Here is a 26,940-nt window from a genome sequence, read left to right as displayed (position 1 = left end):
GGTTTCTGCTGCTTGGCCAGCAGGTGGATTTTCTCAGTTTTTCCACCTCCCAGTCCAACAAGGTAATGTCCATGTTTCCCTATGGCTTAAGTGGGCGATATAACAATTGAACAGTGTGCTGACCAGGAAGCTGTTATGGGGTAATGGCCATTTTCAAAATGGAGGACAGGAAATTCCATTGATCACAGTGGACAAACAAGACGCAGGAGAGGAGAAAGATTGAAGAGTAGACTACACAGGAGGTAAGTATGACCTGTGTATGGTTATTTTGACTTTTTATTTTCAGTTCAGGTTCTCTTTAACACTGCCCGGTATTTCAGCGGCTGCAGAGTGAGCCATCATTTGGCTCAACCTGAGCCCAACAGACTAGGCAGCCAAATAACACATGTACCTATAAACTGCCCTCACTAAACAACAGTCAGACAGGAGCCAGTGTAATGTCCATGAGGTGAAATTTGACATGGCATATAAAACACATACTGTGCAAGGATTTGGGTTCCTGCTCTAAAATAGGTCATAAGCGTAAAGTACAATAAGGCACATTACACACTCCCTAAACATGAATGGAAAGAGGACTTACTGTACTTTATATTTTGCTCCAAATCTACAAAAAAATATATAATAAATGGTCCATGCAGCAAGGAGAGAAAAGTGTAAGGTGATGCTTACAGGTGTGTCCCTTCCACATGCATTCACCTACAGAGAGTAAAATGACACCTGAATGCTGGGCTGGGAGCTGGGTGTGGCTTCCTTTGTGAATGGCATGTTAATATGCTATAGCCCTGGGAAGCTGATTGGTGAATCCTTCACATTATCTCACAGAAAACATGTGGCTCCAATCACTGACAGGCACTAAAATACCTGAGGGAAATGTATGTCCTTTCTTATTACAATACCTGGCATAAGAATTTCCATATGCACCTGTCAGAGGGCTGTAAGTACAAAAGTCTCTGTTTTATCCTGTCTCTTCTTAGCTAAGAAATATTTATAAATGTTAATTTAGGAATCAGATAGAAAATGTGCTGTGATTTAGTTCTTTTATCAAGTTTTACCAATATATAGCAATAGTGCGTACGTTTCACTGATGTACATGTTTTGTATACTAATGCTACAATGGGCTCTGTCCACAATAAGTTACCGCATGTGGAAATGAAGTGTGTGAAAATTACCAACCAAAGTCTCGCTTAATTGAAACGTACATTCATTTTCATCCTAAATTACCGCGTGCGATAAATGTGCGGTAAAAAAAATTATTTTTTTTTCACTCAAATGAAATTCTCAATTGAAAAAGAGTGTATTCACTTGATCTTAATTATGGATTTTTTTTAAACTATAATTATTATTATTGATTGATTTTTTTATTTTTTAAATCCCCTACAAATAGCAGGTGATATATTTCACACCTCCACTCCTGACTTGTAGGATGGAGCCTTGCCTTTTGAGCTGTGTTTGCTGGAGTTTATAAGTATTTTACGGAGAAGGGGCTGGTGCACACGTAAAAGCGCTAGCGTAAGCTTGAACGCTCAGCATGTTTAGAAGCGATTTTTCTAAGCGATTTTAGGCATATGCCTAGCCATTTTCTAGTAAGGGCTCGTTTCCACTATCGCGAATCTGCATGCGTCCAACGCATGCAGATCCGCACATGTAATACAAGTGGATGGGCCTGTTTCCACTGTAGCGTTGTTGAGGTGCGTTTTTTTCAGCGTGAAAAAAACGCACAAAAGAGCCAACGATTTCGCCTGCGTCGGGAATCCGTGCGAATCGCCGCTAATGTATTTAATAGTAAAAACGCATGCGTTTATTACATGCGTTTTTACCCGCGATTTCGCGTGCGATTTCGCACCTTTTTCAATTTTATTTAGCCCTGGCAGTGTCATGGTTAATTTCGCATGGCACCCTGCCATGCGAAATCGCAGGCGAAATCGCGGGTAAAAACGCATGTGGAAACGCATCCGCATGCGTTTTTACAAGCGTCGGAATGCGGCCGAAATCGCGTCGCAACAGTGGAAACAAGCCCTTATGCCTAGCGATTTTTGAAGTGTTTTGGTGTTTATTTATTTATTTTTTTGTACAGTAGAGCAAGAAGTGTACAGCTTTTGTAGAAAAAACAAAAAACAAAAAAAAAAACACTTGGAAAACTGCTCCGTTCTAGCGCTTTTTAGCAAGTTTTTCCACTTTCCTATGATGCTGAATCGCCTCAAAAATGCTGCATAATCCACGTTTGCAATTGGAAAAAAATCACATCACTCTGATGTGATCCATCCCACTCAAATACATCAGCCAAGTGCTTTTCAAAGCGCTAGTGTTTTTAAAAAGCGCGCAGAAGCGCTCTAGGTGTGCGCCAGCCCAAGGAGGCAGAGAAGCGGAGTGTGTCTTATTTTCAGGCGCACTTTCAGACCATGTACAGTTAGATGATTTTACAGATGCCAAGGAGGAAATTCCTCCTCTGCAAACGCAATCACTGCACAAAGCGATTTTGTAAGCGTTCTGCCTTTTTTATTTTTTCCTATACCTTCCATTGAGATGGAATCGCCTAAAAAAAAAATACTTTGCTGAGCGGATCGCAAACAAACCGCTCAGATGTAAACTCTCTTGTAGGGAATCATTGCACAAGCGTTTTAGGGTGAAAATCGTCTGCGCTTGAAAAAAGGGGAAAAAACGCCCTTAGTGTGAACGAGCCCTTAGGGCTGGAACCCACAGGAGCGCTTTTGGCAGCGTTTTGGCAGCACTGCGATACGCTAGCAGTTTGCCAAAACGCTGGGCTAATGTTAATGGATGGGGCAACTTCCACAGGAGCGTTTGCGTTTCCCAGAAACGCAAACGCAGGACCTGCGGCATTTTGGGAGCGTTAGCGCTTCAATGTAAAGTATTGAAACGCTAGCAGAAACGCTCAGCAAAACCTAAACTGAGCGGTTTTGCTAGCGTTTTGCGGTTCAGCACACTGTAACAAAATGAAAAATAATTCACAGGACCAATCAGGATGAAAACGCAAAACGCAAAACGCAAAACCGCTGGGCAAAAAAATACAATGTTGCAAAACACGACCAAAAACGCGCATGAATCCGCTTGCAAACCGCTCAGACAAAACGCTAGCGGTTGCGTTTTGCGTTTGCTGATTTCAGTGGGTTCCAGGCCTTACAGTTGATACAAATCCTGCAATATATCTGCAGTGTGTCTACTTGCTGCTTTCATGGAAGCTGGCATAGGGTTAACATCCTTTGTTTTACAAATTAGCTGCTCTGCTGAGGGAGCCAGCTGACACAGCTGAGAGATCAAATTACAGTTGTGATTAGTCACAGATAAGGGGAATTAGACAGGCTAAACTCTCTGAATACACTCAGGGTGTATTTCTCTAGGTTTCCTTCTGTTCTGTGCAAGAGTTCAGGTCCACTTTAAATGTTGTGACAGCCTATCCTGGGTCGTATCACGACTCTCACATTCTGCGTCAATCAGGATTGTTTGATGCATTTCAATCTGGTGAGCTTGCTGGTGGCTTTATACTTTGGTGAGTATCAATATTTTCTCTATCTTTGTAGATTTAAATCTATATACATCTGTTTCTTCATATGTATGTGTCATATATGTGTTCTATATAGATATATACAGTATTTAGATATATAGTAACTCTGTGTAATGGGGGGGCAAGCATATGGGCTGCCCTCCAGTGGTCAAAAAAGCTTCATTTCCGCACATATTACATAAAGGTGGCATAAAGGTGCTCTAAACCAGTACAATATTACTGTTCTTTACTAATTGTACTTAATTCGATATATTAGATATACTGTTTATTACACTGTGTGTCATGTTTTAGCATGATCCCTTTAAAAATCCACATGTCACTGTCCCCTGTATATGTCACTCCTGCATCTACGCTGGTGGACTTTTGTACCTATAAATCCAGAATAGGGAAGCTTTGTCAGGCAACGTAAATAACAGATGGTTTGGTCATTTTTTTTACTCCCTCCCTGCCAGCAGCAGATCAACCTAGATTTTCCATCCTGTCAGATGGATCAAATCGATCGAAATTGGCCGCAAATGGATCGATTTGATAGAATCGATTTCTGATCAATTCTATAGACTTGATTGATGGCTGAAATCAACCAGCGTATGGGCCCCTTTAAAGTACACATGACCTGAGAGAGATATGGAGGCTGACCTATTTATTTCCTTTTAAACAATACCAGTTGCCTGACCTTTTCATGCATCAGTAATATCTAAATCGCACACCTAAAACCAGCATGTGGAAAATGCAGTCAAATCTGCACGCTTGTTTAGGGTCTGTGGTGTTGAGGAATCATACAATGTTATCATGTTATCGGCCAGCATAGGATGGCAATTTGTCTTAGGCCCAGTGCACACCAAAACCGCTAGCAGATCCACAAAACGCTAGCGGTTTTTGGAGCGGATTTCAGAGTGATTCTAGGCATGTTTAGAGTCGTCTTCTAAACATGCCTAGCGGTTTTGGGAGCGTTTTTGGGTAGCAGATTACTTATACTGTTACAGTAAAAGCAGGGGTGTAACTAGAAATCACTGGGCCCCCCTGCGAATATTTGGATGGGCCCCCCCCCCCCCCCCATAGGTGCCAAATAATCATAATGGGGCAGCGTTTCACTGTAAATTAATTGTAAAGTGGGCAGCATTTTACCAGACAATCGTAATGTGGGCAGAGTTCACCAGAAAATCGTAATGTGGGCCAGAAAATCATAATGTGGGCAGAGTTCACCAGAAAATTGTAACGTGGGCAGCAGTCACCAGAAAATTGTAACGTGGACACCAGTCACCAGACAATCATAATGTGGGCACTGCGTTCACCAGAAAATCGTAATGTGGGCCAGAAAATCGTAATGTGGGCAGAGTTCACCAGAAAATCACAATGTGGGCAGCAGTCACCAGAAAATCGTAATGTGGGCAGCAGTCACCAGAAAATCGTACAGGGCTTCGGCGGCCATCTTGCCGTAGCCCTGCTCTGCCTGCCGGAGACTATGCAGGCTGCTGGAGCGGGGCTGCGGGGAATGAACTGGCGCAGCGTCTATCAGACGCTGCGGCCAGTTGAGCACCTTGCTGGGGGGTCCAGAGCAGCGCTCCCCCCGCGCACAGTGAGCGGGCCCCAGAGCAGCCCCGGGCCCCCCTGCGGCTGAGGGGGTCGCATCCCCGGTAGGTACGCCGGTGAGTAAAAGCTGTTACTGAACAGCTTCTGTAACAAAAACGCCTGGCAAACCGCTCTGATGTAGCGTTTTTCAGAGCTTTTCATTCTGTACATTGAGGCAGAAACGCTTCTGCAAACCGCAAACGTACAGCAGGAGGCACGTTTGCAGTTTGCTACAAACCTCAAACCGCCGGCGTGCACCATCCCATTGAAATACTTTAGCCAAGCTGTTTTACAGGCGGAAGCGGCCGGCGGATTGCATCCAAAACCGCTCGGTGTGTGCACTGGGCCCCACTTTTATTTAATTTGGATAAAACCTAATTTTGTGTGAACCGTTGAATACATGATGGAATGTAGAAGGAAAACTATTTCATAATTCTTACACTCCTGAAAACATGTACACGGCTACTGCTATAAATATCTCAGTATCGCTTTTCCACTTTTGAAGGATGTGACTAAAACCCACCATTGATGCCTTTTTTTGGTTCATACGGTCATGTAAAACTGTTTTGACTGCTCTAGGGCCGGTTCTAGACTATTTGCTGCCTGAGGCAAACTTGTGGGGATGCACCCCCTCCTCAGTCAGGACAACAGTGCCACCTCCTCCCTTTTGCTGTGCAAGTCAAATGAAACACTGCTGCCCTCCTAGCTCCCCCCCTCCTCACTCACTTTCGGACTCCTCACACAACACAATAAGCTGCTTTTCCCCAATATTGACCTCTTCCCCTCGCTCACCTCTCGCTTCTCCTCCTACTCTGACTGCATGCTGTTACAAAAATGCTGCCCCTGTAATCTCTGCGCCTGATGCAAATGTTTCACCTTGCTTCATGAGAGAACCGGCCCTGGTCTGCTCTCCAAACCAAACCAGTTTGGTTTCAAAAAGGTTAACCACTGTTCTTCGAATCGGAAGAAAATCAGAGCTGCCAAGTGCATGCCGGATCGACGATGTGACCAATTTCGGGCTTAGCATGTCGGATATACTACACCACTGTGCTACAAGATGTCGGGTCGTCGTGGTCAATCGGGTGCGCGATGGCAGGGACGGATCTAGACCAAGTTGCGCCTGGGGCAAGGTCAGGTTTTGGCGCCTAAACTGCCATTCCCCATCCAAATTTTGCCCCCCTTTTTAAGAATTCAACAAACTGCGCCTGGGCAAGATACCCGCCTGCCCTCCCCTAGATCCGTCCCTGCGCGATGGTCACGGTAAGTGGTATCGGGATGAACGCGATGAAATCCCGGGCGATGTCCCCCAGTGTATAAATGTACATGTATGTGTGCATTTATACACTACCTGTCCTGTGACGCAGTGCCCATCCCTCTTCTGAATCTGCCGCACTTCCATTACCGGTATACATGGCATCGGCATGTAGCACCCGTCACATGTGTGACGTTACACATCATCCCTGGGCTCCAGCCGGACCACAGCGGACCATTAGAGCGAACACTACACGGTACACTCCTGCTCGGCAACAAGTGGGAAAAGAGCCTAAAGGTGCGTACACACATGCGACTATAGTCGTTTGAAACAATCGTTCCCCGATCGTTTCAAACGACGATCTTTTAGAAAAAAGCAGCCAACGACCATGAAGTCTAACGACAGACGAGCTAGATCGTTAAAAACAAGCGATCTAGCTTGGCGGATTTTTCCCAACGACGATCGTTTGCAAAAGTAGTACATCGTTGGAAACGGTCGTTCGTACTAGGCTTGACATGCGCATTTCACTATTTCTCCATGGAACTTTTCATTTTTATGCGCAGGCACAATAGGTGCTTTTACGTGATATAACGTTCGTTATAACGATGTGATCGTTACACACGTTCTAAAACTAACTTTACTTAGGTTGTTCTTTCGTCAATTAAAAGTTCGTTCGTCGTTGACAACGAACGATCGTTGTCGCATGTGTGTACGTAGGTTTAGCCAGCACCTATTCAGTTATTGGCCCTAACACTGCTACTGCCTACTGCGTGCGCTCTAGTGGCTGCCTTGAAGCTCTTTGAGTCCGATTGGAGAAAAGCGCTATACAAATATTATTATTTGAGTATTTGATTGCTTGCTGGTGGTTTAAAAGGCATTTTATTTGCAAGTTATGAAAATATCACCTAGAAGAAAACTCAGGAGAAAGGGCTGGTGCACACCAAAACCCGCTAGCAGATCCGCAAAATGCTAGCAGATTTTTAAACGCTTTTTTTTATCTTTATGAGGCGTTTTGCTAGCGTTTTGCGGATTGCTGCTGCGGTTTTCAGTATAGTAGATTTCATATATTGTTACAGTAAAGCTGTTACTGAACAGCTTCTGTAACAAAAACGCCTGCAAAACCGCTCTGAAGTGCCGTTTTTCAGAGCGGTTTGCGTTTTTCCTATACTTAACATTGAGGCAGAAACGCATCCGAAATCCAAAAAATGCCTCACCCAGGCATTTTTCGTTTCTGCAAAACGCCTGCCGCTCTGGTGTGCACCACCCCATTGAGATACATTGACCAAGCAGATCCGCAGCCGCAAGCGGATCTGAAAACGCCCAAAAAGCCGCTCGGTGTGCACCAGCCCAAAAAGTGAATTGCATACGGGCCCATGACCAATATGCAATTACCTTTTTTTCTCCTGAGTTTTCTCCGAGGTGATATTTTTAAACTTGTCAATAAAATGCCTTTTAAGCCAACATATAGCAAGGAAATACTCAAAATAATTTTGAGATCACTTTTTCACCTACTTTTTGGTACTTTTTTTAGTGGAACAGTGCTGGAAAATCAATTTAAATTGAAAATGAAAAATGATCTCCTAGGAGAAAACTCAGGTGAAAAAGTGAATTGCATATTATTATTATTATTTATTGTATTTATAAAGCGCCAACATATTACGCAGCGCTGGACAATAAATATATACAATGATACAAGGATGACATACATAGAACAAAGTTATACATACAAATTGTACAAAATACATGATCATGCAATATGGGCTGGTTAGGTAGGCCCAGTAATACAAGTACAGGCTGTCATAGGACAGGAGCACATGATCCTGTAGATTACACTAGGGAGTGGAGGACCCTGCCAGAGGCTTACAATCTAAAGGGAGGGGTGGAAACACTAGGGGGGGGGGCTGTTAAATATTCCTTAGAGAGTTACTGTGTGGTAGGAGGTGGGTAGGCCATCATAAAGAGGTGGGTTTTGAGGGCTTGCTTGAATGTGTTGAAAGAGGGAGCAAGTCTGATGGGTGGTGGAAGGGCATTCCAGAGGGTGGGGGCAGCTCTTGAGAAATCCTGCAGGCGGGCATGGGAGTGTGAAATGCGCGGGGTGGTGAGGCGAAGGTCGTTGGAGGAACGGAGGGGGCGACCTGGTGTATACTTGTGAACAAGCTGCGAGATGTAGGTAGGGCATGTTTTGTGCACAGATTTATACGCCAGGCATAGAATCTTGAAACTTATCCTGAGACGGATAGGGAGCCAGTGCAGGGATTCACAAAGGGGAGATGTGGATGCAGAGCGGTGCGAAGAATGGATGAGTCTTGCAGCCGCGTTCATCACTGATTGAAGGGGGGCAGTGCGTTTCAGGGGGAGGCCAGAAAGGAGTGAGTTACAGTAATCAAGGCGGGAGATGATGAGGGCATGGATGAGCAGTTTGGTCGTGTCCGGGGTTAAGAATGGGCGGATCTTGGAGATATTACGGAGGTGGAAATTGCAGGCTCTTGTGATGTTTTGGATGTGTGGGATGAAGGAGAGGTCAGAGTCCAAGGTGACACCCAGGCAGCGGGCCTGGGAGGTAGGGAGAATGGTTGTGTTGTCGATTGTGAGGTGGAAGCCTGGGATGGGTGCAGCAGCATGGGGTGGAAGGATCAGGAGCTCAGTTTTGTCTAGGTTAAGCTTTAGGAACCTAGCTGACATCCAGGAGGAAATTGCTGAGAGACACGAGGAGACCTTGTTTATGGTGGTGGCTGAGAGATCAGGGGTATGGAGGTAAATCTGAGTGTCATCTGCATAAAGGTGGTAATTGAAGCCCAGGGAGGAGATAAGCTTGCCAATTGAGGAAGTGTATATGGAGAAAAGAAGGGGGCCTAGAACAGAGCCCTGGGGGACCCCAACTGAAAGGGGGGCAGGAGTTGAGGAGGAGCCATTGAAGGAAGTGGTGAAGGAGCGATTGGATAGGTAGGAGGAGATCCAGGCCAAGGCAAGCCCATGGATGCCCATGGACTGTAGTGATTGGAGGAGGAGGGAGTGGTCAACAGTGTCAAATGCTGCAGAGAGGTCAAGGAGGAGCAGGATGGAATAACTGCCTTTGGCCTTGGCAAGGGTAAGGTCGTTGACCACCTTGGCGAGGGCTGTTTCAGTTGAGTGCGCAGGTCGGAATCCAGACTGTAGGGGGTCAAGTAGGGCATTGGTGTTGATGTATTGGGTAATGCGCTGGTGGACTAGGCGTTCGAGGAGTTTAGAAGCATAGGGAAGGAGGGAGATTGGGCGGTAGTTTGAGGGTAGGGATGGGTCGAGTGAGGGTTTTTTCAGCAGGGGAAGCACAGTGGCCTGTTTGAATGCTTTGGGGAAGATGCCTGTGGAAAGGGAGAGATTGAACAAGGAGGTGAGGACTGGGGCCAGGTCAGAGAAGTGGGGACGAATAGTATTCGCGGGTACCGGATCACAGGGAGAGGATGTGGGGGGGGAAGCCACTAGCAGCAGGCTGACTTCATCAATGGTGGCAGGAGCAAAAGAGGCGAGGGGTGGATGAGACAAGGGAGCCGCTGGGAGGGAAGGCAAGGGGACAACCTGAGACGCATTGGTAAGGGAGGGATGGAGGAGGGAAATTTCATTGCGTATTGTTGCGATTTTAGTGGTGAAGTGGTTGGCAAGGTCATTGGCTGAGAGGGAGGAGCTGGGAGGGGGAGGAGTGGGGTTGAGGAGGGAATTGAAGGTAGCAGAAAGCTGTCGAGGGTTGGAAGCTTGGGTTACAATCAGTGCTGCAAAGTACCTTTGTTTAGCCTCGGAGAGGGCAGTGTGGAAGAGTAACAGTTTGGCCTTGTAATCTAGGAAGTCAGCATTGAGATGTGATTTCCTCCATTTCCGTTCGGCTGCTCGAGTTTCTTTCCTGAGGTTACGTGTGTGGGTGTTGTGCCAGGGTTGGGGGTTGGGGGGCTTGATAGGGCGGAAGATTGAGGGGGCAGCTTGATCTAAAGCAGATGAGAGGGCAAGGTTATATTGTGCAGCCGCTTCATTGGGGCATGTTAGTGTGGGTAGGTGGGAGGAGAGGGAGAGAAGGGGACTTGCTAGGACATTTGGGCTGAGATTACGTAGGTCTCTCTGCCATCGACCAGGCTGAGGGGTGGAGGGGTGAATTGCATATGGCCCCACATGTCAACTGGCTGCGACACACATTGCATTACATAGCAACTGTGTGGGCCACGTCCCCTGGCAAATCAGTAAGCAGCTGAACTGCACATTAAGGCTGCTTACACACCAAGACGTCACAGGCGCACAGCAATGTAACACAAGTGGGCTGTTCACACAGCCCACGTTGCGTTACATGTAACGCTGCACTTTCTGCCGAAAGTGCAGCATGCTACGGCGTTAGAGCGGCTATAGCCGCGTTAGACTGTTTGCACATGCTCAGTGGGGGACGGAGAGGAGGCGGGGAGAGGCCGCTACGTAGCCGCGCACATGGCTACTTAATATTCACTGCACTGGCGGCCGCTGATTTGCCGGCGGGACCACGTGATGCGGAGTGTCTCACTCCGCATCACGTGGTCCCGCCGGCCAATCAACGGCACTCTGGGAGACCTTATACAGATAGAGCCGCCTAACGCGGCTCACTCTACCGTCCTCTCCCACACCACCATACGTTGCCTTAGGTGCACGTTATGCGACCTTAACGTAGCACCTAACACAACGTCTTGGTGTGCAAGTAGCCTAAAAGGACACTTAAGCCAGGAATAAAAAAATCCAGTTTTACTTTCCTGGGGCTTCTACCAGCCCCCTCTAGCCATCCCGTGCCCTCGCAGTCACTCACAGAGCCTCCAGTCCCCCGGCGCTAGCTAGTTTTGTTCTCCCTGACAGGCCTGGCCACGCATATTTTTCTTCGAGTTCTTGTCCGCAATGGCATCCTGCATTTGTGCAGGATGCTATTGAGGATGGGAACATGAAAAAGGCAGGGGCGTAGCAATAGGGGTTGCAGAGGTTGCGACCGCATCGGGGCCCTTGGGCTAGAGGGGCCCAGTAGCGCCCTCCCTAAACTGCAGTATTAGCTCTCTATTGGTCCTGTGCTCATAATAATCACTTCTATAGATGCTTTGAATAGTGGTAATCATTAGCAAACAGCTCCCCATCCCCTTCTTGCACCTCAAACACTGTAGTTGCCATTGGCAGATTTTGGTGTGCCGTATCAATTGTTATGTATAGAGTGCTTGGGGGGCCCCATGTAAAACTTGCATCGGGGCCCACAGCTCCTTAGCTACGCCACTGGAAGAAGGATACAACTGGCCAGGCCTGTGCAGAAAGCCTGCCGACACCCTGTCAGGGCCTGTCAGCGACTAAAAAAAAACCTAGCTTGCGGCGGGGGGATCGGAGGCTCAGTAAGTTACTGCGAGGACACAGGACGGCTGCAGGGGGCTGGTAGAAGCCCCAGGCAAGTAAAACTGATTTTTTTATTTGCGGTTTAAGTGTTCCTTTAAGGCCTGTAACCCAATAGCAGTGCCTTTCTAAGCGCTTGTGTTTTGAAAAGCTCTTGCTTATGCAATGCTATATGTGTGATCCCACATCGCATTGCATTAGAAAGAGTTTTTCAAATCACAAGTGCTAAAGCTGTGTACACACTTGACGGTACTGCACAGGTGCAGAACTACTATTTTTGCGCCTGCGCAGTACCGTCCTGATGACGTCGGCCGGACCAGAAGACGCTGACTCGGAACCCGACCTGGCGAGGTCTGGTTCTGCGAGGGCACAGGGCAGCTGCCACGGGCTGAAGGAAGTCCCAGGTAAGTGGATCTTTTTTTTTTTTTGTAAGCTTGGATGTTTCCTTTAAAGAAAACCTGAACTAAAAATTAAAAGTCAAAATAAACATACACAAGTCATACTAATCTCCTGTGTAGTCTACTCTTCAATCTATTTTTCCTCTCCTGCGTCCTGTTTGTCCACTGTGATCAATGGAATTCTCCGTCCTCCATTTTGAAAATGGCTATTACCTCATAAGAGCTTCCTGGTCAGCACACTGTTAAACTGTAACATCGCCCACTTGAGCCATAGGGAAACATGGACACACTCCTCTCAGCTGTAACTGACAGCAACTGATATATAACTGACAGCAACTGATATATTTTAGTTCTGACTAGAGATGTGGCGAACGGTTCCCGAACCGTTCGCCGGCGAACATCTCTAAATCCATGGGCCTCTTACTACTTCCGGGTCGCAATGACCCGGAGTAGTACGCCTGCGCTGCCCGGCGGAGCGCGTCCTAGATCGCGCCCCCGTTGCCGGGCACTCTCTGCGCATGTGCGTGACGTCATGAGTGACGTCACGCTCATGCGCAGAGAGTGCCCGGCAACAGGAGCGCGATCTAGGACGCGCTCCGCCGGGCAGTGCAGGCGTACTACTCCGGATCATTGCAACCCGGAAGTAGTAAGAGGCCCAGAGAGGTTCGCCAGGCGAACTGTTCGGCCCAACACTAGTTCTGACAAAATGTTGTAGGAACTGGAAGGGATCACTGTAAGAAGAAAATGGTGAGCTTCTGAGAGGAACTGGCGGCGAGGTAACTATGTAATGTTCATTTGAAGTTACCTCATGTGTTTATTTTAAATAATTTTACTCAGTACAGGTTCTCTTTAAGGAAGCCCCAGGTAAGTAGGGTACCTGAGACGAGAAGCTTGAAGCAATGGAGTTACAACATAGAGACACAGGATGGGATTCTTAACAATCAAACCAGTAATTCACTGTAACTCCTCAAGAATGAGGGATTATATACACTTAGGTGCTACGTGCCGATGCCATGTATACCGCTAATGGAAGTGCGGCAGATTCAGAAGAGGGATGGGCACCGCGTCACAGGACAGGTAGTGTATAAATGCACACATACATGTACATTTATACACGGCGGACATCGCCCGGGATTTTGTCGCGTTCGTCCCGATATCACTTACCGTTACCATCGCGCACCCGATTGACCACGACGGCCCGACATCTTGAAGCACAGTGGTGTAGCATATACGACATGCTCAGCCCGAAATTGGTCACATCGTCGATCCGGCATGCACTTGGCAGCACTGATTTTCTTCCGATTCAATATAATTATTGAATCGGCTAAAGCAAATAAACTTCTGGTATGCATAAAAGGGGAAATAAAATCTCGATATGGTAGTATACTAATCCCTACTATAAATCAATTGTGAGGCCACATCTGGGGTATGGGATACGGGATACAATTTTATGACACCACACTATGGAAAGGACATGGACCTTCTAAAACGGGTACAAAAACAGGCAACTAAGTTAAGATCTCACTTAACCACCCTGGCGTTTTATCAACATTGCCAGGGTGGCAGCGCAGCACTATTTTATTTATTTATTTATTTTTTAAATCATGTAGCTAACCTAGCGCTAGCTACATGATTCCCCCCCCTCCCTGCGGCATCCCTCCCTACCCTTCAATCGCCGCCGGCGCATTAGCCCGTCCGGAAATCCCGTTCTGAACAAGATTTCCTTTAGGGTTCCCCCGTCGCCATGGCGCCAATCGAGATGACGTCATCGACGTCGTGACGTCATCCGGAGTCCCGATCCACCCCGCGGCGCTGCCTGCCACTGATTGGCTAGGCTGCGCACGGGGTATGCGGGGGGGGGGGCTCCTTTCACGTCGGGTAGCGGCGGAGCGGCGGCAAGCGGCGGCGATCGAATCGAATCCCCCACGCAGCTAGCAAAGTGCATACCAGAAGTTTATTTCCTTTAGCCGATTCAATAATTATATTGAATCGGAAGAAAATCAGTGCTGCCAAGTGCATGCCGGATCGACAATGTGACCAATTTCGGGCTGAGCATGTCGTATATGCTACACCACTGTGCTTCAAGATGTCGTGCCGTCGTGGTCAATCGGGTGTGCGATGGTAACGGTAAGTGATATCGGGACGAACGCAACAAAATCCCGGGCGATGTCCCCCGTGTATAAATGTACATGTATGTGTGCATTTATACACTACCTGTCCTGTAACGCGGTGCCCATCCCTCTTCTGAATCTGCCGCACTTCCATTAGCGGTATACATGGCATCAGCACGTAGCACCCAGTGGCGTAGCTAAAGAGCTGTGGGCCCCGGTGCAAGTTTCACATGGGGCCCCCCCAAGCACTCTATACATAGCAATTGATACGGCGCACCAATACCTGCCAAGGACAACCCCAGTGTCAGAGGTGCAAGAAGGGGTTGGGGAACAGTGTGTTAAGGATTACTACTATTCAAAGCATCAATAGAAGTGATTATTACCAGCACAGGACCAATAGAGAGGTAATACTGTGATAGAGGGTGGACCCTTCGGGGCCCCTCTGGCCCAAGGGCCCCGATGCGGTCGCTACTTCTGCACCCCCTATTGCTACGCCCCTGGTAGCACCTAAGTGTATATAATCCCTCATTCTTGAGGAGTTACAGTGAATTACTGGTTTGATTGTTAAGAATCCAATCCTGTGTCTCTATGTTGTAACTCCATTGCTTCAAGCTTCTCGTCTCAGGTACCCTACTTACCTGGGGCTTCCTTAACCTCCCTGGCGTTCTATTAAAATCGCCAGGGAGGCTGCCGGAGGGTTTTTTTTAAATTAAAAAAAAACTATTTCATGCAGCCAACTGAAAGTTGGCTGCATGAAAGCCCACTAGAGGGCGCTCCGGATCCGCACTTTCGATCGCCTCCGGCAATCGAAAGTAACAAGATAGGCCGCAACGAGCGGCCTATCTTGTTTTGCTTTCCTCGTCGCCATGGCGACGAGCGGAGTGACGTCATGGACGTCAGTCGACGTCCTGACGTCAGAGCCGCCCGATCCAGCCCCTAGCGCCGGCCGGAACTGTTTGTTCCGGCTGCACTGGGCTCGGGCGGCTGGGGGGACCCTCTTTCGCCGCTGCACGCGGCGGATCGCCGCGGAGCGGCGGCGATCGGGCAGCACACGCGGCTGGCAAAGTGCCGGCTGCGTGTGCTGCTCTTTACAGAATGAAAATCGGCCCAGCAGGGCCTGAGCGGCGACCTCCGGCGGCATACCCCGAGCTCAGCTCGGGATTACCGCCAAGGGGGTTAAAGAGAACCTGTACTGAGTAAAATTATTTAAAATAAACACATGAGGTAACTTCAAATGAACATTACATAGTTACCTTGCCATCAGTTCCTCTCAGAAGCTCACCATTTTCTTCTTACAGTGATCCCTTCCAGTTCCTACAACATTTTGTCAGAACTGAAATATATCAGTTGCTGTCAGTTATATATCAGTTGCTGTCAGTTACAGCTGAGAGGAGAACTGATGTGTCCATGTTTCCCTATGGCTCAAGTGGGCGATGTTACAGTTTAACAGTGTGCTGACCAGGAAGCTGTTATGGGGTAATAGCCATTTTCAAAATGGAGGACGGAGAATTCCATTGATCACAGTGGACAAACAGGACGCAGGAGAGGAAAAATAGATTGAGGAGTAGACTACACAGGAGATTAGTATGACTTGCAGCTAGCAAAGTGCAAGCTGCACGATTTTAAATTTTTTTTAACAAAATCGGCCCAGCGGGGCCTGAGCGGCGCCCTCCGGCGGTAATGGTCGTCCATACCGCTAAGGAGGTTAAGGTGGCCATACACTGGTCGATTTGCCATCAGATTCGACCAACAGATAGATCCCTCTCTGATCGAATCTGATCAGAGAGGGATCGTATGGCCACCTTTACTGCAAACAGACTGTGAATCGATTTCAGCCTGAAACTGATCACAATCTGTGGAGCTGCTGCTCCTGCCGCCCCCCCCTGCATACATTACCTGTTCCGGCTGGCGCGAGTCCCCTGGTCCCCGCTGTCTTCTTCACTGGCTCCAGACCGTTCCTGCAGCTACTGAACTTCCTGTCCAGGGGAAGTTTAAACAGTGGAGGGCGCTCTACTGTTTAAACTTCCTGCCGGGACAGGAAGTTATGTGTAGCTGCAGCCGGTCCGGAACCCAGTGCGGAAAGAAGACAGCAGGGACCAGGGGACTCGCGCCGGCCGGAATCGCATGCGGTATGTGTGGTGTCCGAATTCGGATGGCTCTGCTGTGCAGTTTTTTCCTGCACAAGAAAACGCTCCGTTTTCCTGACAAGTGGACACAGGCTCATTTACTTTTATTGGTTATGCGAATTTGCATGCGGGGTTCGCATGTGAATTCGCGTTAGTGGAAACGCACCCTTACATGGTTAAATTCGCACACAGCATCATCCATGCGAAATCGTATGTGAATTCGCTGTAAAATTCGCATATAACCGCATGCGATTTTGCTCCTGCATGCGAATTCGTCCGTGGAGAATCCGCTGCGATTCCCCACCGCACTAGTGGAAACGCACCCTAAGGCCTGGTGCACACCAAAACCTGCTAGCAGATCCGCAAAATGCTTGCAGATTTTGAAACGCTTTTTCTTTTTCTGTAGCGTTTCACCTAGCATTTTATGAAGCGTTTTTGGTGTAGTAGATTTCATATATTGTTACAGTAAAGCTGTTACTGAACAGCTTCTGTAACAAAAACGCCTGCAAAACCGCTCTGAACTGCCGTTTTTAAGAGCGGTTTGTGTTTTTCCTATACTTTACATTGGAGGCAAAAACGCCTCCGCAATCTCAAAAATGCCTCACCCCGGGAGTATGCGTTTCAGCAAAAGGCCTCCCGCTCTGGTGTGAACCACCCCATTGAGATACATTGACCAAGCGTATCCGCAGCCGCAAGCGGCTGTAAAAACGCCCAAAAACCCGCTCGGTGTGCACCAGCCCTAATAGTGCAATCTGCTCTGTGCAGCCAATTACACCTGCAGCAAGGTGGGTGTTTCTCAGAGCAAATGTAAAAGAAAAACACTGATATGGGATGATCATTTTTAACAATGTAAAATTGTAAGAAAAAAAAAAAAAGCAACGCAAATCTATATTTATTATCATTTTGTTTATTTATTATTTGAACAGTGGATTGCTCTCTCCAGCTTCAGATACCGGACATAGTCAGACAAGGAGCATAATGGCTGCCGCTGGAGGTGCCATTGTCTGATATACCCCTAACATACAAAAAGGCGGTGCTCATCCTACACAGACCATATGGAGGAAAGGGTTGTGCAAAGGGATGTGACCATATCAAATTCAAATCAAGAGTAATCCTTGCAATCTAGTTGTTTTTATCCGGGTCCGTTAAAAATGGCGCCAGTTATCGTAGTTAAAAAACGGCGCCCCATAGAGAACAACTATCGCTAGTTATTTTTCGTTTTTGACAGCTAAAAAATGGCGCCGGCTTTAAAAACGATATTTATCGTTTATAATTATATTTGTATTGCTCCCAAATGATATTTTTCGTTTTAACCCCTGCTTTGCTGCCGTTTGGAAAATATCTGCCCGCCGGCTTTAATGTTTAATAGCAAAGCCCCCTTGAAAGCTAAAAACACCAAATTTGCAGGGAATGTTAAGAAGAAAATTGTGAACAAGAGGAAAAATATTTTTTTTTTCAAAAAGAACTTATAGTTTTTGAGAAAATCGATTTTGAATATTCTTCTTCTGACCGTGGGAAAATAAACGCCCGCCGACTTTAGCGGTTAATAGCAAAGCCCCTTTAAATGCTAGAAACACCAAATGTGTAGGGAATGCTAAGAAGAATAGTGGGAACACGAAGAAAAAAAATTGTTCAAAAAGACCTTATAGTTTTTGAGAAAATCGATTTTGAATATTCTTCTTCTGACCGTGGGAAAATAAACGCCCGCTGACTTTAGCGGTTAATAGCAAAGACCCTTTAAATGCTAGAAACACCAAATGTGTAGGGAATGCTAAGAAGAGTAGTGGGAACACGAAGAAAAAAAAATGTTCAAAAAGACCTTATAGTTTTTGAGAAAATCGATTTTAAATCTTTAAAGAGGAAATGTATCTATTTAAATCGCGTACTGACATTTCCGTGGAAACTTTTTCCGCCGACTTTAGCAGTTAATAGCAAAGTCCCCTTAAATCCTAGCAACACCAAATTTGCAGGATATGTTAAAAAGATACTGGGAAACAATATTTAAGAAGGGGACCCCCAGATGCCCACCCCCCCTCCCAGGAGAAATGAGTATAGGTGTACTTTGTACCCCTTACCCATTTCCACAAAGTGTTAAATGAAATAAAAACACAACCACGAGAAAAGTCCTTTAATGTTCTAAATTAACCACAAATACTTACCTGTACCTTTAAGAAAAAAATCCAACGCCAATCAGGTCCCACGACAGTATCCTCTATCTTGCAATCTTCTGATACATCTTGATTGAAGATCTCCGCCGCCCCGACGCCACACACGCCGCCTCCGCCGCACTGCTCTCAGCTATACTAAGTATAGCTGAGAGTTGCGTCTATGCGTCTATACAGACGCATTAGCGCTAGCTGCCGCTGCCCTCCCTGCCTCCCCCCACATGTCACCCTCACCCATGCTGGCACCCAATGCACCCATGGGTGCCAGCATGGGTGAGGGTGACAGGTGGGGGGAGGCAGGGAGGGCAGCGGCAGCTAGCGCTAATGCGTCTATATAGATGCATAGACGCAACTCTCAGCTATACTAAGTATAGCTGAGAACAAAAAGCATCTTTAAATTTTGGCTCCAAGGCTCACCATTGGTTCCTTATCGACCAATGGGGATCCTCCTGATCCCCATTGGTCTGTTAAGGAACCAATGGGGACCATTGGAGCTAAAATTTAAAGATGCTTTTTGCTCTTAGCTATACTAAGTATAGTTGAAAGCAGTGCGGCGGAGGCGGCGTGTGTGGCGTCGGGGCGGCGGAGATCTTCAATCAAGATGTAACAGAAGGTCGCAAGATAGAGGATACTGTCGTGGGACCTAATTGACGTGGGGTTTTTTTCTTAAAGGTACAGGTAAGTATTTCTGGTTAATTTAGAACATTGAGGGCTGGTGCACACCAAAAACCGCAAGCAGATCCGCAAAATGCTAGCAGATTTTTAAACGCTTTTTTTTATTTTTATGAGGCGTTTTGCTAGCGTTTTGCGGATTGCTGCTGCGGTTTTCAGTATAGTAGATTTCATATATTGTTACAGTAAAGCTGTTACTGAACAGCTTCTGTAACAAAAACGCCTGCAAAACCGCTCTGAACAGGCGTTTTTCAGAGCGGTTTGCGTTTTTCCTATACTTAACATTGAGGCAGAAACGCATCCGAAATCCAAAAAATGCCTCACCCAGGCATTTTTCGTTTCTGCAAAACGCCTGCCGCTCTGGTGTGCACCACCCCATTGAGATACATTGACCAAGCAGATCCGCAGCCGCAAGCAGATCTGAAAACGCCCAAAAAGCCGCTCGGTGTGCACCAGCCCTAAAGGACTTTTCTCGTTGTTGTGTTTTTATTTAATTTAACCCTTTATGGAAATGGGTAAGGGGTGCACCCCTATACTAATTTCTCCTGGGAGGGGGGCAGGCATCTGGGTTCCCCTTCTTAAAGGGGACTACCAGATGCCACCATGAACCCCCCCCCCAGGGAGTCGTCGCCCCCACCTCCTCCTGGGGCACCGGAGGTGGGGAAGAGCCCCTTGTCCATGGATTGGACAAGGGCTCCGGGGGGAGGGGAAGGCTTGGCCGTCCCTCCCCCCCGAAGCCCCCCCATACCATGGACCATGCGGGCTGGTATAGCTCAGGGTGCGAAGCCCCAGTCGGCCGGGGCTCCGCATTCTGGCTATCCCAGCCTGCATGGGAGACAAGGGGTTAAAGAGGCTCGGGAGGGGGGGACCCCACGTCATTTTTTTCAAAAAATTTCCCACACTCTGAACATAACCCAAAAATTTAGATTTAAAAAAAAAAAATTCAATTTTTTTTTAAAATATTGTTTCCCAGTATCTTTTTAACATATCCTGCAAATTTGGTGTTGCTAGGATTTAAGGGGACTTTGCTATTAACTGCTAAAGTCGGCGGAAAAAGTTTCCACGGAAATGTCAGTACGCGATTTAAATAGATACATTTCCTCTTTGAAGATTTAAAATCGATTTTCTCAAAAACTATAAGGTCTTTTTGAACAATTTTTTTTCTTCGTGTTCCCACTATTCTTCTTAACATTCCCTACACATTTGGTGTTTCTAGCATTTAAAGGGGCTTTGCTATTAACCGCTAAAGTCGGCGGGCATTTCACAATTCCCCCCCCCCCCTCCCCTATAGGTTTATGTTCCCTACCTTCCTAGACTATAGTAAAATTATACGATAGACACATGATGCTCTATTTCATTTTCACAAAAGGGAACTTATCAGAGTCTAATATGTTAGACCGAAGATAATGTTAATGTTAATATCTTTATGACATCATCCTGTTTACCCAAGTTGATATTTGTCAAACCAACCAAATGTTACTTATTACTGTCTTACCTAAGTTTATATTGAATGTACTATACTTTAATGACTACGAAAGTTGGATGATGTGATCATATGCTACTCTTTAAATCCAAACAATAAAAATAGTGTTACAAAAAAAAAAGTCGGCGGGCGTTTAATTTTCCCACGGTCAGACGAAGAATATTTAAAATCGATTTTCTCAAAAACTATAAGGTCTTTTTGAAAAAAAAAAGTTTCCTCTTGTTCACAATTTTTTTCTTAACATTCCCTGCAAATTTGGTGTTTTTAGCTTTTAAGGGGGCTTTGCTATTAAACATTAAAGCCGGCGGGCAGATATTCTCCAAACGGCAGCAAAGTAGGGGTTAAAACGATAAATATCGTTCAGGCAGGACAAAAAAAAAAGTTTTAAAACGATAAATTTCGTTCAAAAGGTCTGCACTATTTTAACCTTTAAAACGATAAATATCGTTTTAAACATATATCGGGCAGAAGGGGGCGCCATTTTTTTGCCGGCGCCATTTTTAACTAGGCGCGTTTTTATCAGTGTGCTAAGAATAGCTCTACAGTGCCACTCCAACAGTTGTTACTTCAGCGATCTGTCCGGTTTGCCTATGTCAAAAAACGGCCGTAGTTAAAACAAACGTTACACAGAAAGGCATCTGCATTTAAAGATGTGAACATGGCCTATTCATATGCAGCAATGAACCCTTAGGCAGAGATCAATCGATTTGTTGTCTTGCATGCAAGTTCGTATTAGCACTCACAACAAATATAAGTCAAGGAACTTGTTCAAATCTAAATGCGATTTTCACATGTGGGTAATACTTCTTCACCCTGCACATTTTCAAAACTTGAGTGGGAAAAAACGTCTTCCACACTGGCAAATGTGAACCTTCCATTGCAGTAAGTGATAGATTGTGGTTAGACTTCCTTGTGTTATTGCTTCGCTGAGCGGATCGTTCAGAAACAGCATTATCAGTCCGCCGACAGCGCATACACATGCGCTACTGTCGGCTAAAAGACCGCCCAGCAGGAGGGTCCGGCGGACCCGTCGTTGCCTTTTGTAGTGCGTGTGTACGCACCTTAAGGCTGCTTTCACAGTGGGACGTTACAGGTGCACGTTAGTGCAGCCTGTAACACTCCCCCAACGCACAGCAATGTAACACAAGTGGGCTGTTCACAGTGCCCACGTTGTGTTACATGTAACGCTGCACGTTGTATTGAAAGTGCAGCATGCTGTGCGTTCAACGTTAGACTGTTTGCACATGCTCAGTGGGGAGCGGAGAGGAGGTGGGGAGTTGCCGTTACAGTAGCCGCGCACATGGCTACTTAATATGCACTGCACTGGCGGCCACTGATTGGCCAGCGGGACCACGTGATGCGGAGTGTCTCGCTCCGCAATCCGCATCACGTGGTCCCGCTGGTAAATCCGCGCCACTCTGGGAGACCTTATGCGGATAGAGCCGCCTAACGCGGCTCACTCTAACGTCCTCTCCCGCACCACCATGCATTGCGTTAGGGGCACGTTATGCAACCATAACGTCCCCTAAAACGCAATGTATTAGTGTGTAAGTAGCCTAAAGGACATCAGAGGTGAAAATAAACTGAGAAAAACAATTGTATCTATCCTCAGTCTCCTAAAAATGACTTTTTTTTTTTTTAGATATCTCACAGTTTATTTTATATTTAAATCTAGTTTTTATAGTTTTTACTGTTTCACTGTCTCTGCTCAATGACACATTAATTGAAGTATGCCAGAGCTCAAATCCTTGAATTATTATTGACCCTATTGATCTCTTTCCTGCTCTCAGAAGCCATTTACTGAAAGGAAAGTGTTTTATGGCTGTAATTATCAGTGAGGGTTATGCTATAGTCTGACCCAGTCCGACCTGGTCCCGAACTGGACAGAAACTGTCACTTGCATACCTGATGAAACCCTAGTTAAAGGGAACCTAAACTGAGAGGGATATGGATGTTTCCTTTTAAACAATACCAGTTGCTTGTTAGTCCTGCTGATCTCTTTGGCTGCAGAAGTGGCTGAATCGCACACCTGAAACAAGCATACAGCTAATCCAGTCTGACTTCAGTCAGAGCACCTGATCCGCATGCTTGTTCAGGGGCTGTCGCTAAAAGTATTAGACACACAGGATCAGCAGAAGAGTCAGGCAACTGGTATTATTTTAAAAGGTAAAATCCATATCCTTCTCAGTTTAGGTTCCCTTTAATGGTGGAAAGGTCCATATATTCGCTAGGGCTTCAGTATATTCCTGCGGGCTAGGGCTTCTGTGTATTCTTGCATGCTAGGGCCTCAGTATATTCCTGCAGGCTAGGGCTTCTGTGTATTCTTGCATGCTAGGGCCTCAGTATATTCCCTAAGGCTAGGGCTTCTGTGTATTCTTGCATTGCATGCTAGGGCTTCTGTATATTCCTGCAGGCTAGGGCTTCTGTGTATTCTTGCATTGCATGCTAGGGCTTCTGTATATTCCTGCAGGCTAGGGCTTCTGTGTATTCTTGCATTGCATGCTAGGGCTTCTGTATATTCCTGCAGGCTAGGGCTTCTGTGTATTCTTGCATGCTAGGGCTTCTGTATATTCCTGCAGGCTAGGGCTTCTGTGTATTCTTGCATGCTAGGGCCTCAGTATATTCCTGCAGGCTAGGGCTTCTGTGTATTCTTGCATTGCATGCTAGGGCTTCTGTATATTCCTGCAGGCTAGGGCTTCTGTGTATTCTTGCATGCTAGGGCTTCTGTATATTCCCTAAGGCTAGGGCTTCTGTGTATTCTTGCATGCTAGGGCTTCTGTATATTCCTGCGGGCTAGGGCTTCTGTGTATTCTTGCATGCTAGGGCTTCTGTATATTCCTGCAGGCTAGGGCTTCTGTGTATTCTTGCATGCTAGGGCCTCAGTATATTCCCTAAGGCTAGGGCTTCTGTGTATTCTTGCATTGCATGCTAGGGCTTCTGTATATTCTTGCGGGCTAGGGCTTCTGTGTATTCTTGCATTCTAGGGTTTCAGTATATTCCTGCAGGCTAGGGCTTCTGTGTATTCTTGCATGCTAGGGCTTCTGTATATTCCTGCAGGCTAGGGCTTCTGTGTATTCTTGCATGCTAGGGCTTCTGTATATTCCTGCAGGCTAGGGCTTCTGTGTATTCTTGCATGCTAGGGCCTCAGTATATTCCTGCAGGCTAGGGCTTCTGTATATTCCTGCAGGCTAGGGCTTCTATATGTAGTGAAACGGCTGTGTCCATTTCTAACCTGACACAATAATGGATGAATACGAATACAAGGAGTGTATGTTTGCTACTGAAGTGCCCAGTGAAACCTTGACATTGCTAGTGCTACATGTGTTGTCTAAGGAGATAGACACTGGGAGTGAAGGGGACAATCCACACACCCATGCCTTCCAGACTTTCAAGTTTTTCTGTCGCTCAATAGTTGTATAAAGAATTTATATAGATTCCAGGCAGTGATAACTTTCTGAGAGTTGTGTACACTCAAACCCCACAGTGTAAAAGGTCATCCTTTTCTTTTACATTATTTGAGTGCAACACTGACATTCCCAACAGGTGAGACAGCAGGCAGGGTAGAAAGTGAAATAACTTTAAGGGCCCATTCACACTAGCGTTTTGCTCAGGCGATTTTAGGCAGTTTTAGGCATAGGCAGTACATTGCCTGGAGTGCCATTGCCTCTGGGGGGCCATGTTGCTGGATTAAGTCCCGCCCCTGAATAAAGCACTGCCCACGGACTAAGCCCTGCCCTGTGGGTGTTCTATTACTTGCTTCTGCTGCATCTGCTTAGCGTAAGTTGCAGGCAGCTGTTGCTGTGTCCCTCTGTGCCCTCTCTGCCCACATTACGTGTATTTTCGGGTAAAACGTTGCCGCATTTACATGTGTTTTTTAGTGATGCTCTCGCTCTGTTGCAATAAGTGTAATTTCTGGTGAAACACTGCCGCATTACGATTATTTTCTGGTGAAACATTGGCGCACTATGATTATTTTCATGGGTGGGCGCTCCGGGGGGGGGGGGGGGACACCAGGATTTCTCGCCTGGAGTGACAAAATAGCCAGAGGCGCCCCTGCTCTTGCTCCCCTCTAATTACAGGTCTGCTTTAATGCTGTATAATAATGTGACAAACACACACAAGTAGCATTGTGAAAATTCCTATCTGCGAAGCCTGTACTAATTCACCAGGCATAGTGGAGTGGATCTTCCAGCTGATAAGGATTGAAGGATCAACAAGAATGCTCACCAGCTACATAATCTGCTCCACTGCATCTGCTTTCCTTTCCCAGATGCTTGGCAGATAGGATTTTTTTTTTCTATAATCAGCACACAACACACAATACACCGCCTTCCCTCTCTAAGTACTCAGTGTGGTGTTGTGTGCAGTGAGGGCTCGTTTCCACTATCGCGAATCTGCATGCGTCCAACGCATGCAGATCCGCACATGTAATACAAGTGGATGGGCCTGTTTCCACTGTAGCGTTGTTGAGGTGCGTTTTTTTCAGCGTGAAAAAAACGCACAAAAGAGCCAACGATTTCGCCTGCGTCGGGAATCCGTGCGAATCGCCGCTAATGTATTTAATAGTAAAAACGCATGCGTTTGTTACATGCGTTTTTACCCGCGATTTCGCGTGCGATTTCGCACCTTTTTCAATTTTATTTAGCCCTGGCAGTGTCATGGTTAATTTCGCATGGCACCCTGCCATGCGAAATCGCATGCGAAATCGCGGGTAAAAACGCATGTGGAAACGCATCCGCATGCGTTTTTACAAGCGTCGGAATGCGGCCGAAATCGCGTCGCAACAGTGGGAACGAGCCCTTAGGGTCCCCTCAGTCATGCAGCCATTTCCCCCATCAACTTGGTGAGCCTAAATTAAGGCCCCATTCGCACTAGAGTGTTTTGCCGCGATTTCGGCAAAACGCTCAAACGTTAAATGAAACCCTACGGGCCCGTTCTTACTTGGGCAATGTGCGCTAATCGGCGCAAATCGCCCAAAAACGCGAAACGCAAATGCGTTGCCTGCACCATTTTCAGGCGATTTACCGATGATCGCGTTTCAGTCCTTTAGAAGCGCTAAATGCGATCGCGGCAAAATCGCCGCACTGTTCAGTGATTTTTCCATGTGAAATTGCGGAAAAATCACTCCTGCGAAACCCCGAAAAAAATCTCCGCCGTTTTGCGTTTCTAAGTGTGAATGGGGCCTCAGTATTCACCTCCTCCCATATAAATCAGCCACACTGCCTGTTGCTGTATCCACTCTTACCCCATTATTTCACTATTCCCCTCAATTGCAGCCTGCCCTTCCTGCCTCCTACCTCCCTCCTGCCTCCTCATGTGACAGAAGCTGCATATTGAGTGGCAAAGCACTCATACACAAAAGGGGTGTGAAGAGGACCTGTATTGCTGCTGGGAGCAGGTAACATATAATGCTACATTGTCACTCTGCATGCCCACAGGACCATCATCTCTAGTTTGCACCCCCACCTTATGATGAGGTTGAGGGGGGGGGGGGGGGGGGGAGGGCAGCCAACAGACATCAGAAGTGGGGCCTGCCACTAGGTAGTTATGCCCCTACATGTCACATTTGCCTCCTCCTCCATAATGCAGCCACACTGTCTGCCATTAACTGCCTCTCCCCCCTTCCCTGAATATTTCACTATGCCTGCCCCACACCCCCAGTACTCTCACAGATACCTCCTCACATGCTCTGCTCAGTATGGTGTCTGCTCATACATGCAGCATGCATCCAATATCCCCCCCATAGAGCAGCCCCCCCCCCCAACCAGGGGGCTTAAAATAAACTAGCATGTCACTTGTGCCCCCTCCTCCCCTCTTCCCCCCCCCTCCCCCCCCCCAAAAAAAAAAGAATCACTAGGAGTCTAGCCTGCATGCCACCCTCTAACACACAAACACAACCCACACAAATAAAAAAACACAATAGCAATTAGGAGGTGTCCAGCCCTCAAAGTGCGATCGCTGTAATTACAGCACAGGAGATTTGGGTGCAGCCGGTGTCACCATAGGCCATAATAGGAATTATGGCTATAGTGGTGCACACTGCGTAACTTCGGCGCCGTCATAAAACGGAGCAGAAGTTACATTTAAAACACTGTAAGCCGTCCTCCAGCAAAAGCTGGAAGCCAAATTACATCATTCCCCACCATCCACGGGGACCTAGAGGGGGAATAGTATTTAACGCCACCGGGAACTTGTGCAGCAGGATAAGCTAACTCCCGGTTGCCAATTCATACGTATGCCTCAAAATGGGCATGACTGGTTGTTTATTCCCTTTCAGTTCACCTCTCAAAGT

General features: G+C 46.8%; 1 protein-coding gene across 1 annotated transcript in view; it reads left to right on the top strand.

The window, feature by feature from the left end:
• The first annotated feature begins 876 nt into the window (after positions 1-876).
• The window catches only part of LOC137544081 (glycoprotein-N-acetylgalactosamine 3-beta-galactosyltransferase 1-like), a 66,135-nt gene continuing 40,071 nt past the window's right edge, over positions 877-26,940 (top strand). Inside the window, exon 1 of the mRNA XM_068265145.1 lies at positions 877-934. The gene's annotated coding sequence lies outside the window, so the exon portion shown is untranslated. The remainder of the gene's footprint in view (positions 935-26,940) is intronic.

The sequence above is a fragment of the Hyperolius riggenbachi genome, chromosome 2 (genome assembly GCF_040937935.1).
Source record: "Hyperolius riggenbachi isolate aHypRig1 chromosome 2, aHypRig1.pri, whole genome shotgun sequence".
NCBI lineage: Eukaryota > Metazoa > Chordata > Amphibia > Anura > Hyperoliidae > Hyperolius > Hyperolius riggenbachi.
Note: the sequence above shows the minus strand (reverse complement) of the source record. Positions and strands in the feature narration are given on the sequence as shown.